General features: G+C 50.3%; 1 protein-coding gene and 1 long non-coding RNA gene across 4 annotated transcripts in view; both read right to left on the bottom strand.

Moving 5' to 3' along the window:
• Positions 1–16,160, bottom strand: part of NRG2 (neuregulin 2) — a 173,101-nt gene that overhangs the window by 133,797 nt on the left and 23,144 nt on the right. The gene's annotated exons all lie outside the window — the stretch shown is intronic.
• Positions 133–1,357, bottom strand: LOC142603860 (uncharacterized). The gene is made up of 2 exons (XR_012837755.1): positions 1,262–1,357; positions 133–314 (listed from the first exon to the last, which is right to left on the bottom strand). It is a non-coding gene; the product is annotated as an uncharacterized LOC142603860 (long non-coding RNA).

The raw sequence follows: 16,160 nt of genomic DNA, 5'->3' as shown, positions 1-16,160 counted from the left end.
GCAGATGGAAAAACCACAAAGGAAGTAGCGGTAGCTAAGTCTCCCCTCTTACCCTATTCACCCATTTAAAGCCTTGCTGCACAACATGATATGTTTCATCACCTGCAGTGATAAATAATAGCACAAACCAGGAACAACCACTTGGTCATGTTTATTCTCAAGTGTTCCTTGGTCTCATTGCAACCCACAATAGCATTCGTTAACAAGTGTTAGAACATAGTTACAAATTGCAGCAAACACAAATGCTCTGTCTGTGTTATTGCAGACTTCATTAAAGATGATCCTCCGCATTTCAGCAACAGCCATTCAAGGATCTGAAAACATTTCTATGCCTCTGTGAGCCAAGTGTCACGCTCCATGTGTGAGCCAGATGTTCACAACATCGTTTTACAAATGAGGGAACGAAGTTCACAGGACTGACTCCAGACCCCTTTCCTCCCACTGAGTAATCCACTGCCCACCAACTAGTCATAGGGGAATTATCCAATTCAAGGCAAGGCAGGATACCATTATCATCTCTTTGTTTCCTTGCATTGTCTCTATTCCCTTGCTCCTCATCTTGTACTTAGATTCTAGGCCTGGAGGGGTACCTCTGAATGTGTCCACTGCAGCACAGCATGGCACAAAGATGCAACTTAGTACTATTCAGTAGAGCAATGCAAGAAGCAATGGCACCAGAATCTGGATAACAGAGAACTCTTGAAGAAGATGTCCATCAGCAAACGAGGCCCCTTACAGACTGAGCAAGCCCGGTCAATTTGCGGTAGCAGCAAAGCCAACTAAATCCAACATCTCTCCCAGCCATCTTCTCTGCAGAGCATACAGTGCCTGCACTTGGCAGGACCCTGGCTGCCTTCAAAACTTTGCACTTCAAGAGCCAAAAGGAGAGTCAAGAAGGTGATTCCCACTTAGCAAACTGACCTTTTTAAGGTGCTTAGCTCCTCCATCTCCCCCCAGACCTTGCAGGCTGAGTTGGACAAGAGAGTCCCTTGCAGCTAAACACCTGTGTTTATGTTTCTCCTACATCCCTCCTCCCAAACCACTCCACCAGCTGGGTCTCTGCATCATCTCATTTTGTCGTGATTAAGGAAAAATCACATGCTGCTCCCTCTAGTGACAATCTGAGCACATTTAAGCAGTCTGGCCTTGAGTCGCAGCACCACTGCGATAGTTTTTAGGCACAACAGACAACATTTTTACAGAGACTTATTCTCTGACATCCATAGTCTTTCTCTCATGCCTTTGGCGTATCTGAACCTACCTTAGCTGCTCTCTCTGAGGCTACTGTTCTGCAACCACAGGTCTCACCAAACTCAAGAGGTTGCTAACAGGATCTGCAGAGCTTCACCAGTTCCCAGTTAAAATCCAGTCTGATCTGAGAGTGACCTCAAGGTAAAAGCACTGGGTGGCCGCGGTCACCTGAGCAGGGTCATCACGTGTGCACTCTGCGATTGGCACTTGTTGATCAAATAAAAGCAAGTTCAGGAATTAAAAGCAGCTACGCAACAGAGAACAGCCATAGCGCAAACCAGCATTGTAGCGCCTGCATTTATTCCAGGGATAGCAGAAGGTTGTTAAACCCAGGTCTAGTCACTGTAAGCTAGAAACAAAAATGGGTATTACAACTTCATGGATAAAAGCAAACTGCGCTGGGCAAAGAAAATGAAGGGAGGCTGAAGTTAACATAACCACTGCCTTTCTACTAATTCTAGACCATCAGGTAGCACAGAGGAAGACCCAGGGCTCCAGCTGAACAGAAGCAGCAGGGACACAGTGACCACCTCACTTCTGCACATCCTTATGCAGGCAGCATAACAGCTCTGTGCAAGTCCTTCGTATTTGTTTCCAATCAAGAAGAAATATAAACAAATAGCTGAAGAGGAGGGGGGGTCATTTATTTCTTGAAATTCCCCAGTGTGCTAGTTTTGGCTGGGATAGAGCTAATTTTCTTCATAGTATCTAGTACAGGGCTGTGCTTTGGATTTGTGCTGCAAACAGTGCTGATAATACGGGGATGTTTTCGTTCCTGCTGAGCAGTGCTTACACAGAGCCAAGGGCTGTTCTGCTCCTCAGCCCACCCCACCAGTGAGCAGGCTGGGGGTGCACAAGGGGTTGGAGGGGACACAGCCAGGTTGGCTGACCCCAATGACCAAAGGCATATTCCATACCTTATGACGTCAGGCTCAGCAATGAAAAACTGGGGGGAAGAAAAAGGAAGGAGGGACATGGGCAGTTACAGCGTTTGTTTTCCCAAGTCACCATTATGAGTGATGGAGCCCTGCTTTCCTGGCAATGGCTAAACACCTGCCTGCTGATAGGAAGGAATGAACAAATATCTTATTTTGCTTTGCTTGTCCGCACAGCTTTTGCTTTACGCTGTCTTTATCTGAACCCATGAGTTATTGCTCTTTTACCTTTCTCTCTCCCATCCCACTGTGGGGGAGCGATCAAGTGGCTGGTGGTTCTCTGCAACCTACCAGGGTGAAACCACAACACCCAGTTTCCTGGTTTACTTGTCTCTCCCACTGCAAGCAAAAAAAACCTGCTGAGGTACCAGACTACCCTGGCCCAGGAACTCAGCCACGTGTGGAGAAGCAAAGTCTGGCAGCCCCTTCCAGGGCTGACTGCTGCACACATATGTACCTAACTGGCTGCACATCTTGCCAGTCCCTTTCACCAGCTCTAGGTCATGTCCTTGCAAACACCGGCCCGAATCACGTCATTGACTTTCCCCTGCATGTGGAATGGTAAGATACTTGCCCTTCGCTCCCACTCACACCAGAGCCCAGGCCAGCACCAGCTCACAGAGAGGAAGATGAAGGCACTGGGATGACAGTCATGCAGCGACTCACTGGCAAGGTGAGCCCATGATGAGCCGCGTGCAAGGGCCTAACCCTGGATGATTCTGTGCTCCGGGTCTGGCTCCTCAGTCCCTGCACGTGTCTCTATGGCAAAGATACATGCTTGGACTTTATCGGAGGGGCTTTGCCAGGACCCCTGGAAGGAACCACTGTCCCCTCTGTCCCATCAGCCCCATCACACAGCCACACCCAACTGCAGTCAAATGACAAACACCAGCAGGATAAAATGAGATTTTTATCTTTTTTTTTTCTCTCCCTCCAGTTCCAGAAAGTCTAGAAATGGCCACAAAGCACTGACATCTCTTCCTGAGTTTGCAGGGAGCCTGAGAAAATTGCTCTGAAGGGGGAGAGCCATACTAACAGGGCTTGAGCCTCTATCTTACCCCCACCATGGCTGCTCAGGGCGAGGAGTAAGGAGGGAAGCAACACATAACTGCTGTCAGCTCTCACCAACTCGGCAATGCTGGCTGCTTCTTTTGCCTTACACCAATCCCAGAACCTCGGAATGGTTGAACTCTCCCTCTGTCCCCATGGCATTGTCCTTCCCCCAAGCATCTCTCTCTGCAATGTCACCCACATGACGGCCACCTTATTCCCGCATCCCCAAGAAAAATATCTACCAGCCAGGGTGCTGGGGGACTGGCAGGATAATCAGAAAGGCACCAAGAGTAGCAAAGGCCTGGACATGGAGAAGAGGGGAGATTTAGAGGTGTGGAGTGAGCAGGCGTGGGGGTGTAGAGGCTCGCTGGGGGACACAGGCCACAGCAATGGGGAGCTGGCAAAGGGAATCAGTGGGAAGGACCCATAGCCCTGAGGGAAGCCTTGGGGCCTGAGGGAAGGCCATGGAGCATGGGGAGCTCTTGGAGAAGGGCAGGACACAGGCCGCACACGGGGCGGGAGCAGCTACCACAAAACCCCGTTTAGCACATCAAGTGACCCTGAGCAGAGAGGGTATGTCCCATGGAGCCCGCCCCTCCTTACCGTGTGTCCAGGACCCCTGCTTCGCTGTGCACCCCACTCTGAAGCAACAAGGCAGAGACCAGCAGCTTTGAGCCCAGCTGTGCCGCCACAGCCATTCCCTCACCCACCACCATGGCCTCCGCAGGGCAGGGTGCTGGGCACAGCGGTGGAGGCAAAGAGGATCCCTGAAGGTCGGGGAAGCTCCAGCCACTGTGGGACGTGGCAGGCAGCGCTGAGACAGCAAGGCTGCCAGGGCAGGTCCCAGGCACAGGGCACAGTGGGTGGGAGAGAGACAGACAGACAGCAACACCAGCACCGAGACAGGCATGGAGAGACATGTCACCTGCTACTGCTCCTGGGAACAGCGGCAGAGGATGGCAGGGATGCTGGGTGTGCTTATTTAATGCTATTTAATTCTCAGCACTACGAATATTTAAAATAAATTAATTAAAATAATCACAGTGCCATGGTATCCATGTGTCTGCTACAGACAAGAAGTCTTCAGGAGAGCAAGCTGTGGCCAGGCGTCCTTGATCCTCGTCATGGGAGCAGGAGATCACATCTGCTGGCCTGGGTGAGAGGAGACCAAACCGGGTAATGGGCTGCTGAGAAGGGGACGCTGTGTCCCCTCCTCAGCTGTAGTGCTGGCTGCTGTAGTGGATGGGGGGACAGGGACAGCATGTGACGTGCTGACTCCTAGTCAGGCAGAGCAGGAGACCAGAGTCCTAGCACACCCGTGATGCACCAGTTCCCAGCAGGACACATGAGACTCACTGACTTCTCCTGAGGAACAGTCAGCATACCTGCCACTGCACTGGCTCCTAGCAGGGCTGGAGGGCAACACAACTTCTACAGGGATACGTGGGACCCATTAGCTCCCAGCAGAATACGTATGACATGCTGACTCCCAGCCAGACAGGGCTATCATGGGATGTACTAGCTCCCAACTGATTGCCCTGACTGCCAACAGGATGCATGTGATGAACTGACGCCCAGCAGGACACTTGTCACACACTGGCTCCCAGTGGGGCTGAGCCTCATAAGATGCACCAGGTCCCAGTAGGACACAAGGGACTAAGTGATTCCCATCAGGATACGTGCAGTGCCGAGACTCTCAGTGGGACACACCTGACACACCAGCTCCTAGCAGGACACAGGCAACACAACAACTCCTAGTAGGGCAGAGCCAGTGTGCAAAGTACCACCTACCAGCAGAATACATCCAAAAAACACTGAATCCAGCAAGGCAGAGTCACTCTCACCAAAGCGTGCGTTGCGGCACCAACTCCCATCAGGACATGCGTAATGCACCAACTCCCAGGAGGGCAAGGCCTGCCGGTGACGCACTAGCTCCCAGTAGGACACTTGTGATGCACTAACTCCCAGCAGGAGATGTGCCGTGCAGTGACTCCCAGTGTGACACACATGATGCACCAGCTCCCAAAGAGACACACAACACACTGAATCTCAGCAGGACACATGTGATGCACTGACTCCCACCAGGACACTCACAGTGCACCAATTCCCAGTGAGACACATACAATGCAATGACTCCTAGTGTGGCTGGGTCGGTGTGTCACGTACAGGCTTCAAGCATAACGTGTGAAGAACTAGTTCCTAGGAGGACAGACGCCATGTGTGAGACACCAGCCGCAAATGACACGCCAGCTCCCAGTGGAAAAGGGCTGGCATGCAATGCACAGGCCCCCCCTGCCCAGGAGAGCCAGGGTGCTGTCCTGGCAGAGGAGGCGTGCAGGGGCAGGCCGGGCTGTGTGGCTGGGGCACAGGGACACCATAGCAGGGCTCCCAGTGCCACCTAGTGGGGACAGAAAACTCTCAGGGGCCACCCATCCCTGAGAACTGGGTGTGCTGGGTGCCAGCAGACCTTCCCCAGCCAGGTCAGCCTCTCCAACCACCCTGCCAGACCTGCCTGCCTCCAGCAGCCCCCCAGTCTCACACATTGCCCTGCAGCAGGCCAGCGTTTGTCCTGCCAGCTCACCTCCCACACTTGTTCATCCTGGGCCCTGGAGATCATATAAAGCACTGCCATGGGAGGGACAGAAGAATTCACTCCAGGTGCAGTTTGTTAATCACATCAAGTACGGTCCTGTCGAGTTACTGGGCTTCCATCCTGCACGAGGTGAGCACAGAGACCTGGTCAGAGATCCATAGCTTCTGCTGCCCTGAGCTGGCAGTGTCCAGAAAGCATTAGAGCCACTCTTACAAGAAGGTGTTTCAAGAAAGCCCCCCCAAAAAGGCACACACATCTTCTGAGGCACACACTGATGCTCAATGCATTTTTTATCTGCACAGCTACCTGTGAATTATCCTCCATCTGTGTACATTAACTCTGACGCACACAGTCATGCATACACAAGAATGCACCACAGACACATCAGCCAAAGAAAACACTGGCACAGCAAACAGCTTGTGTGACTGCACAAGTTTTATTTTATAAGCTTTCTCCCCCAAAAACAGACCAGAGGTTCTGGGAGATGGAAACAGCATGGGGCCATAAAGGTGCAGTACAGAGCTGAGTGAAAGTTTACACATGGGACGTCTAAAACCAAGTAACAAATGCAATTTAACATGGCGGGGGCGGGGGGGGGGGGGCAGGAGGTGAATGGATTTGCAATCCTGGTGCACGTGAATCTCTCCACCCAGCAGGCGACCATCAATCTCTTAAGCCGTATCTCCACTCATCTACAGCCATTTAATCACTTGGCATTTTCTTCCATTCCATCTGCATTCTCAGTCTCTTCCCTTCTCACATGTCCTCAGCCTGAAAACAATCCCTAGGATATTAAAGAGAAAACCATGACACCTTGTGGAACAGATGGAGCCTTCTCCAGATAAAGGCACCCTCATGAATACTGGTGTGTCACCCAGCAGGTCTGCCCAGCCTAGGCAGTGAAAACAGAACAAGTAAGGCCCAAAAAACTAGCAGCTCCCAGTAGATGCCCCAGGTTCACTTACTGATCAAACACAGCCCCTCTCTGCTCAGAGGATCAGCTACCAGATTTTTGTTGGCCTTAATCATGATTAAGCTGAGCATCTTTCTAGGGAGTTTTTCCAGGGAACTCAAATCCCTGCAAAAATTAAATCAGCCGCAAGATGCTCTATTATCCTCATGATCCACCCTGAGATCAAGGCAAAGGGTGAGGCTAGAAAATCAGGCCCATCATGGTGATGATCGCAGCTAGGCTGGATCCCAAATAGATCTGCAGTAATACATGAGACAAGTCTAGAAATGGGGAGAGAGGAAATACATTTGAAAAGAGATAGCCACCGAGTTCAAGGCAGCAGGCAAGCTAACAAAAAGTCCTGTCATTAAGAAGTCTATCAGTACAATCCAGGGCCTGGGCAAGCTAACGGGTTGGGCACATCTCTCCAAACATGAACCCAGTACAAAGCTGACACCAGATGAGCAGCACAGGTATGTCCAGAAAGGCAAATGACATCCCCGTGGGGTCACACGCTCCTGAGCCCCTGTTCCCTAGGAAAGCCCCTTCTCACCTACAGCAAAACTCTGCAGGATCCCAAAGAAACACCAGCTGATGCCCAAGCACTTCTACTGAAGGCTGTCCCTCTTCCCATGGGACTCACCTCCTCTGCTCTCACACTTCCCAGCTGCCAGCCTACTGCCTATTTTAAAAACAGCAGAATTTGGGATCGGAGTAAAGTGAGCTGTGGTGGTCCTCACAACTAGCATCCTCCAAGAGCTGCCCTCTCCTCCCAGAGCAGTACAGTCTGAAAGAAAGGAGAGAGATGGGGGCAATACATCAGTCTCAAAGCTGAACTTCTCCAGCTGCTCAGGATCAGATCATTATTTTAAGAGCACTTACATGAGAGAAAGAATAGCTGGGAACTGCTAAGGAGAGACTTGACTAGGTCCTCTCCAGGTCACTGAGCGCACGCAGGGCAGCAGAAGCAGCTTTAGGCTCTTGGCTCTGTCAAACTTTTGGTGGCAAAACTGAAAAATGTGGTAGAAGACATTTTTCATTTTGCAAATTTTGCCAGCCTTGTCAGGACACGCTGGTGGGATGAGCTGCAGCGATCTGGGCAGGCAGTGAGGGGAGCTAGGCTCGGTGCAGGTGAGGATGGCAAGTACATTGTGGGGAAGGAAGGAGGAGCACTGGGAGAGACATGAATATAGCAGGGCTTGGTACCAGAAGAGGGGAGAAGACTGGAGGAAGGTGTGTTTGGGGATGGGATTATCAGATCTTAGAAAAGGCCAGGAATAGTCAGACCCATCAGATTCTAAACAGCCCCAGATGTTCACAGCAATCAAACCCCTGCTGGTGCATGGCCTTGTCCCCAAGGCAGAGAGAATGATGTGAAATACAACATGAGGCCAGAGTGGCTTCACACTACCTGCAGGTCAGGTTAGACCAGCTGGCCTTCAGTGCTGCACACTCAGGCAAGCCCTGCAAAAAACCCTGAGGGCTCATGCCACCATTCTTGAATGTGACAGCTGGCATCTGCATAGGAAAGGGTCCCTCAGCATGACACATCATCATCTAAATCCCAAGAAAAGTATTAATATCTGCCATCTGGCTCCAGAGAGGCTTTAAGGGTCTTGAGGAATGAAACAGGTAACACCAATGTGACTCAAGAGGAGAAGGAGCTTCCCCCCCTCCCAGACAGTGGCTCTAGATCCTAGACCCTACATCAAAGTAAGTTTTGGGTCTCAAACTAGACCCCTCCATGGAAACTGAGGTCTCCTCAGACCTGCTTGCCCAAGCAGTCCAGGGCAATGCTCATCAGGGAGGCAAGAGAAGTAGCTGGGATGGACAGGAAGGAGAGGTCAGATAAACATCTTTGGAGGGTACCGAGGTGTTGCTAAGCTCCCTCTGGGTATGCCCCACACTGCCGACAGCTTTGCTGCCTCTCTTGTTCCCAGCTCTCAGTCTCTGACTGTCGATCCACACTGCAGGTACGCTTTTTGCACATGGGCTGTAGTTTTGAGGAGATCAGTTTGGCCTCTCCTGGATGATGGATCACTGCACATGATGGATCATGCTTGGGCTGCCATACCTCTTGAGATCACAGGAATCTGGGACTGCTGAAACCCCAGCAATTACTGGTGGTGTCTCAGAGCCAGTGAGTGCTACGAGGGGCCCAGAAGGGACCTGAGCCAAAGATTATGCAGTGTGGAAGTGGTCATCCCCAAGCACTGCAGACTTAAGCCACTCCATCATGTGGCATGGGAGTCAGGGACTGCTGATAGAACAAACTCCCTTGGTAGTAGATGCTGAAGCTCTCTTCCCACCACTGGAGGAAGCTGAGGCATCTGTACCCATGGTGCAAGTTGTACTGGGCCAGAACAACAGTCTGCTAAGACCAGTGCTCTTTGCCAGCAGTGGCAGGCAACTTGGTAAAGGCCACAAGAAACAAGGTGAGTATAGAGTGATCCCTCCCCTGATCGTGCCTTCACAGCTGCCTGCAAACTGCTCCTCAGCCCAGCTCCTGACCTGGAGATTGTAGTTGCCCTGTGATGTCTAACAGCACTGCTCAAGAGGTTATGACAGATTCTGACTCCTGCCTTTCAACAGAGAGTGAGCAATCCCTACATATCTCATCTGTAAAGGATGGCAAAGCCTCCTGGAAAGATTTTCAAGGAGAAGTTGCATATAAATACCTCCAAGTTAATGTACTTCTAACCAGCGTGCTGAAACAAGCAGTGTGCCAGGCTGTCCCATCTTTTCTCTGCAGTACTGGAACTTGCAGACAAAGAGTAGACACCTCCAGATGGGCAGCTGAGTAGCAAAACCTGAGGACCGATGTCCTCCAAACCAACATGCCGCAAACTGGTAACGTCTGCAGGGGATCCCAGCAGACAACTCAGTTTATGTCTTCTGCATAGCGACCACCAGCCAAAAGGATAAATGCTGGCCTTACACTACCTCAGTATCTGTCTCCTCTGCAAATCAGAGAAGCACCAATGTTTGCACAAACATGCTACCTCAGACAACTTGCAGTTGACACTATTTCATTCTTGCCTGTTGAATACTGAGGACCTGCTGCCAAGGTCGGCCCCAACGCACTGCTTTCTGGGTATAAAGGCAAAGAAACATGAAGAAAACTGCAGCGCAGCTTGAACTGTATTTTTTCTGAGGATCACTCACTCCCTATAATTAATTAGATCCCTAAAATACACAAGAAACTAAGAAAAACAACAGCCACGAGCTAGGATGACTGCATTCTATCAAAAAAGCTTTTATCTCTATGCAATGAATAAACAACTCTGACGTAACTACATACAGCAATTTTTCATCAGATGTCTGAGTATGAAACTCCCTTTCCAGACCTACTTTGATACAGCTCTCAGCAAATGTGCTGATGGAAAACCACTGGCCACATTCACAAATGTGTCTAAAATCTAGCACATAAATCCAGGAGAAAATGTTCCAAGGATGTACCACACCACATCTTCTTTCTATAGCAATGCCACCTTGCAAGCCTCAGTGTCTCTTCATGCACTCCATGGGTATTTTCGCCCATAACCTCACCATGGAAAGCATAAATACTGCTTTTTCAAGGACTGACAAGAGGCCAAAAGCTGAGTCAATATTCCCAAAATCCCTCAGACATCTTGAGATTGAAAAAAAAAAACCCAGAGTGTTCAAATGAAGCTTTCCCAGGTGTATGGCCAACAGACTCAGTCTGTACCCAAACCAACGCTGGTAGCTGGTGGACATTATTCATCCCAGATTCCTACTCAACTGGAGTCAGAATCTGGTGATTTCATGTGCTACCGGCCTCTGACTGCAGGGCATGCAAACAATTTTAAACAGGCTATTTCTGCACTAACAATCGTCCCTTTTCGGGAAGGCTCTTTCATATCAGGCAGCCCACATTGCCACCGCTTAATCAGGCCGAGATTTAAGGAAGCCCGCTGTGAGATGACACAGATTGCTTCCTCTTTCAGGAGCTGGCAAACATCACGGTCAGTGTGTAAATGGCAACCCCTGCAAAAAGAGTCCCCATTGTACACAGCAGCTGAGTCCTCTTCTTCTTCTGCCAGTGCTTGGCCTCCACAGACCTGGACTGAGCCAAGGGGGTCCATGTGCTTGGTCATCTCACATGCTGACCCCTCTCTTTACTCCTCAGAAGTCTTAACGGGACACAGCAGTGGGAAAGCAGGCAATGACAGAGGGAATGTGTAGCTGTTCAAGCATCTCTTCTGCCTCCCATGTCAGCCCCATAGACAGTGCCTTGTCTGGGTGTGGATGAAACCATCTGCTCGGTGTCTGGCAACTCCAGGCAGGCAAAGGGCAGGGAAGGCTGCCACATCCACCTGCCTGCCACCCAGGCAATTCCTGACTGTGCTGAGCAGCCAGAGCAGGGGAGCTCTGGCTGAGAGGGACTGCCAGCAGGGAGGGGACATGAGGATGGAGCCCATTCCGCAGGACAGGTCTGGAACAGGGCGCCAGGATCAGAACAAACAGTTCCAGATAGCTGAGACCTTTTGATCCCCCTCCTTCAAGGCCTCTGTGAAAGACCCAGTGGATGCCCTACAAGAGGCACTGGTGAGGGATTGTGCCTCCCAAGTGCACAATTCTGCTAGAGCCCTGGATTCACCCTCCTGTCAGGGTGCTGGAGCTAAGCAGTGTGTCTTCTCAGATGGACCTAGCAGAGTTCAGCAACCTTATTCCAGCTTGGGTGTTAAAGCTGCTGTTGAGATACAGAAATTAGGCATGCAGGACCCCTAGACACAGGTATCTCTAAACCCTCTTTCATCCTAGTGGGGGAGATAGGGTGTCCCAGGCAACAGCCTCATTAGCACCATCACCACCACTCACCTCAAGACACTTCCAGCCCTGGCAGCTTCTACCTTTGGGTCCCTAGCCCAGAGCTCAGCTTGTGTCTGGGAAATGCTTTGCTTAGATCAGAACTTGCCATTACTCCATGCCCAAAGCGTCCCCTGATTTACCAGACCAAATCCTCAGGCTGTACAAATGACTTTGCACAAACACTACAACTATGGCTATCAGTGTGAATGTCTTCATTAACCTCCCCAGCCCAGGATCTGCTCCAGGATCTCCTGTGATATATTTGATGCTGCACCTCACATCAGGCATCTATGAATGGGAGGTTGAATTGGAGTCCTCCAGATCCCCTTCCACACCTATTTTGTAGATTATTTACCCCCCCTGAATATAAGTTTAGGGAGCAATCTCTCACCTGCAGGGAGATCTTGAATGCCATCCAAAATCTCCCAGCACCTCTCACAGGACTGCCTCCAGGAAGGTATGGGGCAGTCCCTTGTAAACTGTGCTGCTCTTTCAGACCCCTCCAGCCCTTTCTGCCTGCATGTCCCCATCCCAGGGCACAGCTCACTGCTTCTCTCAGTTGGTCATTCTGAATCCTCCACGATCTCATGAAATTCCCAGCATTGGTGTTCGTATAAGAGGATACAGCTAGCTTTTAACAAGGTTCCTCATCTTGCAGCAGCTCAAAGCATAAGGAGTCTCCATGCATCTAGGTGAAAGTGGGGATCAGGAGGATTACAGAACTGGTCTGCAAAATGGAAATTGCTTGTGCTATGGCAGAGCTTTTGCAAGCCTCCAGGCCTGTGTCCAGACCCACTGCTGTTACAAATTAGGTGAGCACTGTCTTTTACTGAGCCACTCATTAGCATCCCTGCACGGGATACCTCTGCAGCCTGGAGATCAAGACCACTTTGTATGGCAGGTGCACAAGAAATCAACTGGAAGTTGCACCAAGGTCTTGACAACACTACATAGTAATAGCTGCCCATCATTGGCTTCCTTGTCCCTGGAAAACAATCTCATGGGAAATTCTTTGAAATCACACAAGGAGCAGAAAACATACTTTTAAAAGGGAAAATGTCAGCAGCTTTCCCTGAGGACATTGGTTATGATTATTTATATATATATATATATATTTATGGGCTCTGCACATGGGTGTCTACACAGGCATGACCACAAAGCAGACAGCTGAGTGTCCAGCCACTTCCTGTGGCAAACCAAAAAAAAACCCAAACCCATTGGTTTATCAGTGTCAGCTCTGCCGAGGTGGAATTGGGCTAAAAGTGATGGAATAAACAGTACTGTGCACAAATACACCATCCAAATTGCAGAAGGGATGCTTCTATTTCCCATGCATTTTTAAAACTTAAACCATCCATCATCAAAGGAGTTAGGGATGTATATTTTTACCAAAACTCCTGATTGTTTCAGCTTGCAGAATAAGAACAGGACATGTAGGAGGTTCCAGACTTGTTCCCAGGCTTCTCCTGCATCCCAGATCAGTTTCCTAGATGCAACTGGGGCCTCAGAGATCCCGCACCGGCACGCCCAGCCAGGCTGTGCAGGAGCGAGACAGCTCCGACATGGAGAGCTGGCTACACAGGAGCCAGGAACCAGCAGGAAACTAACAGGGCAGCACCAAAACTGACAGCGTCTCTCACCTCCTCCGAACTGGGGAGATGAGGGAATACCACAAGGTGGAATAAAAACAAGGACAAGTGCACTTGATTTCTAAATGTTCCCTGAATTCCCCTCATCAGCTGTGCTATTAGAAACAAATGCAAGGGAACACATTATTGTTTCCAGGTATGATTTTAATCTGAGAGTCCCTTTCAACACAAAGTGGTAGTCGTGTTACAGCTGAGTATCTCATCTCGGGCAGATTTCTCCACAACACTGTGGCAAGAACAAGCTTCACGCTGAGCAGGTTAAAGCTGATATGGATCATTTCAGAAGACCATCATGGCCCACCATTAGTAACAGGTGCTGCCTATTAACCTTAATTAAGACACAGGTGATGCTAATCACTTAATCAGTCCTTAATTAGGATCTGAAAAATTTTTAGGCATAGAAAAAAAAAGCTATTTGGCCCAGCTTGAGATACCAGCCTTCATCCTCTCTACCTTAGTTTCCCCTCCATGTTTTTCCAAGCCCATGGGGAAAAGCCACACCAGGCTCAGCCCAGCAAGTGTATGGGAGCTGGCAGACCTCATCATCTCCTCCCCAGCTGAGCTGGCACCACATTAGAGCTGTCACCAGGTCTCTTCTGTCCCACTTTCCTGCAACTGGATATCGCTATATGGGAGCAAGGGCCTTGGAGACTCTGGGACTAACATGCGCAGCTTTCTAGGACAGCGTGTTCCAGTTGTGAGCACCAAAGAGCATGTTGAAGGCAATGGAGAGCCAGCTCCTGTCCAGGGGAAGTTTGTAGCACCACCAAAGTCTGTTTTAGGCCCCTGCTCTGTCTTGGCCACAGCAAACCACTCTTTCTGCAGAACCCCTTGGCAGAGCTTGGGCCCTCCTAGGGATGCTCTCCCTCCTCCAGACCCTCTGGAAGAGAAGGACTAAGCCCACTATGGGCTGCCTCTGCCTTCCTAAAAGAATACCTTTGGGGTTTGGGGGTTTACTGGGTTAGAAGCACCACAGGAGCGCAAAGGATGACCACTAAGAAATGTTCATCCAAGTCCTAAGGCTCAGTATTTACATTGCTGAGCACCACAGAAGACGTGGTGCTGCTACTATCTGTGATTTCTTGAAAACCAGACACTAAGATATAGCCATATACAGCCAATATATTAAACTGCACAAGGATAATATGAGCATCTGCACTCTTATGCTGCTGGAGACTCCTTGGCACTGTTTTATCTGGGATGAAACAACTCCTGGTCACAGTTGAAGAGCTGGCATGACTAAGAACCCTTCTCTATAGGTAACCCTTTTTCAGTGGTTCTGTTCAGTAGCATGGACACAGGCTGCATGTTTGGTATCTGTGCCACAGAGCAATGTCATAGCAATGAGGCTGAAGGATTTGGAGATGAGCCATGGCAAGAAATGTCCAGCACCTGGTGCGACACAGAGCTAAGTCTTCCCATGGCCCTGCAGTACTTGCAAACCACATGTGCTAGACACGCAACAGAGCTAGTGTGCAAGAGAAACAAGAACTACCTATCTGAGCAGCCCAATTCCTGCCTCAGTTTATCTCCAGCAAATAAAACATAAAAAAATTAAGTAATTCCAATAAAATGCAGGTCAGTCCATCCCTCGCCCTATCCTTCAACAGCCGGAAAACAACAGCCAGCTGGAGCTGGCAGTTAAATGGATATCTGAATGCATGTCACAGCCTAAAATCCTTACTCAGTGGAACGAGGCCTCAGCATCTGACAAGGCCACTGACAAATGCTCTGTCACCTTGGAGCTTTGTCAGAGGCTGTCTGTGCTGGACACAAGTCTTTGGTGGAGCCTACATGGGGAAGGAAAGGCCCCTTTGCACTGGGCTCGGCCAGAAGCCGAGCCAATGGCCAGAAGCACATAAGGACTGCACTGGCTTCAGCCCTTCCTCCAAGGGAGCCTTTGCTTCATGGCCTTGAGGTGAGCCACTCTGAGAATCAGCCTGCCTGGTTGACCCTTCTGTGGAATCAGGGGGGATCATCATTATAAATTATATAATCAAAGGGTTCACATGTCTCCACCAGCTCTCCTACGCCCCTCTCTCTGCTGCTTCCTTACATGTGCTGCCTCTGTCTTCTTCCCTCCTGTCTTGCAATCTCTTCCCAAAGATGCTGCCTGAAAAGCAGCAGGAAGCAGAGCAGAGACATTCCCAGTGCTAAGACCAGAGCACAGGACCACCTCCAGGCAAAGGTACTTGCCAGAGCTTTCACTGCAGACCTGCCTGGGGACAGCAGCAATGAGAGGTTTTCCACGTGACAGCAGGTCTCTAGCCTTCCTCACTCTATTCCTTACTGTGCATGAGGGAAACCATGCCAGTGCACTACTGCTCAGCAGCTGGGACATGGGACACACCACAGCTTCTGCCTCTGCATTACACAACTGGTGTGCAAGCCCCCTGGTACCATCCAGCTGCATCCCAAATCCTTGCCTGCCAAGACCAACAAGCCCTGTGATTTCTGAGTGGGCGAGTCCTGCCAGACACCACAGGGAGCTCAGAAACATCTCACTGACAGGCTGGAAGTTCGTTACCCTGGAAGGTGAAAGCGGTCTCTTTGCAGCAGGCTGAGGGCAGCTGGAGAAGCTGTCAGCCTCCCACCCACCCAGGTCCTTGCCTCCTTTGGAGAAGCCTGCCTGTGTTTTGCCAGACACTGCCATGTCCTGGCATCCTTGGAGCTGTGAAGCGAAACTGCTCCAACAATTCACCCCAGCTGCTGGTGCAGAGACACAGCTGGCAATGACAGCCAAGGACCTGCCCAGGCCAGCAGGATGTTTGCCATAACCATTAGCAACCAGAGCGGTGGGGATCAGCACCATCTCTGTCCATCAGCCTTGGCCTCCTGTCCAGGCAAGTCAAGAGGAACAGATGATGTCTGTGAGACCCTAGAGGTTCCCATCA

The sequence above is a fragment of the Balearica regulorum genome, chromosome 14 (genome assembly GCF_011004875.1).
Source record: "Balearica regulorum gibbericeps isolate bBalReg1 chromosome 14, bBalReg1.pri, whole genome shotgun sequence".
NCBI classification, from domain to species: domain Eukaryota; kingdom Metazoa; phylum Chordata; class Aves; order Gruiformes; family Gruidae; genus Balearica; species Balearica regulorum.
Note: the sequence above shows the minus strand (reverse complement) of the source record. Positions and strands in the feature narration are given on the sequence as shown.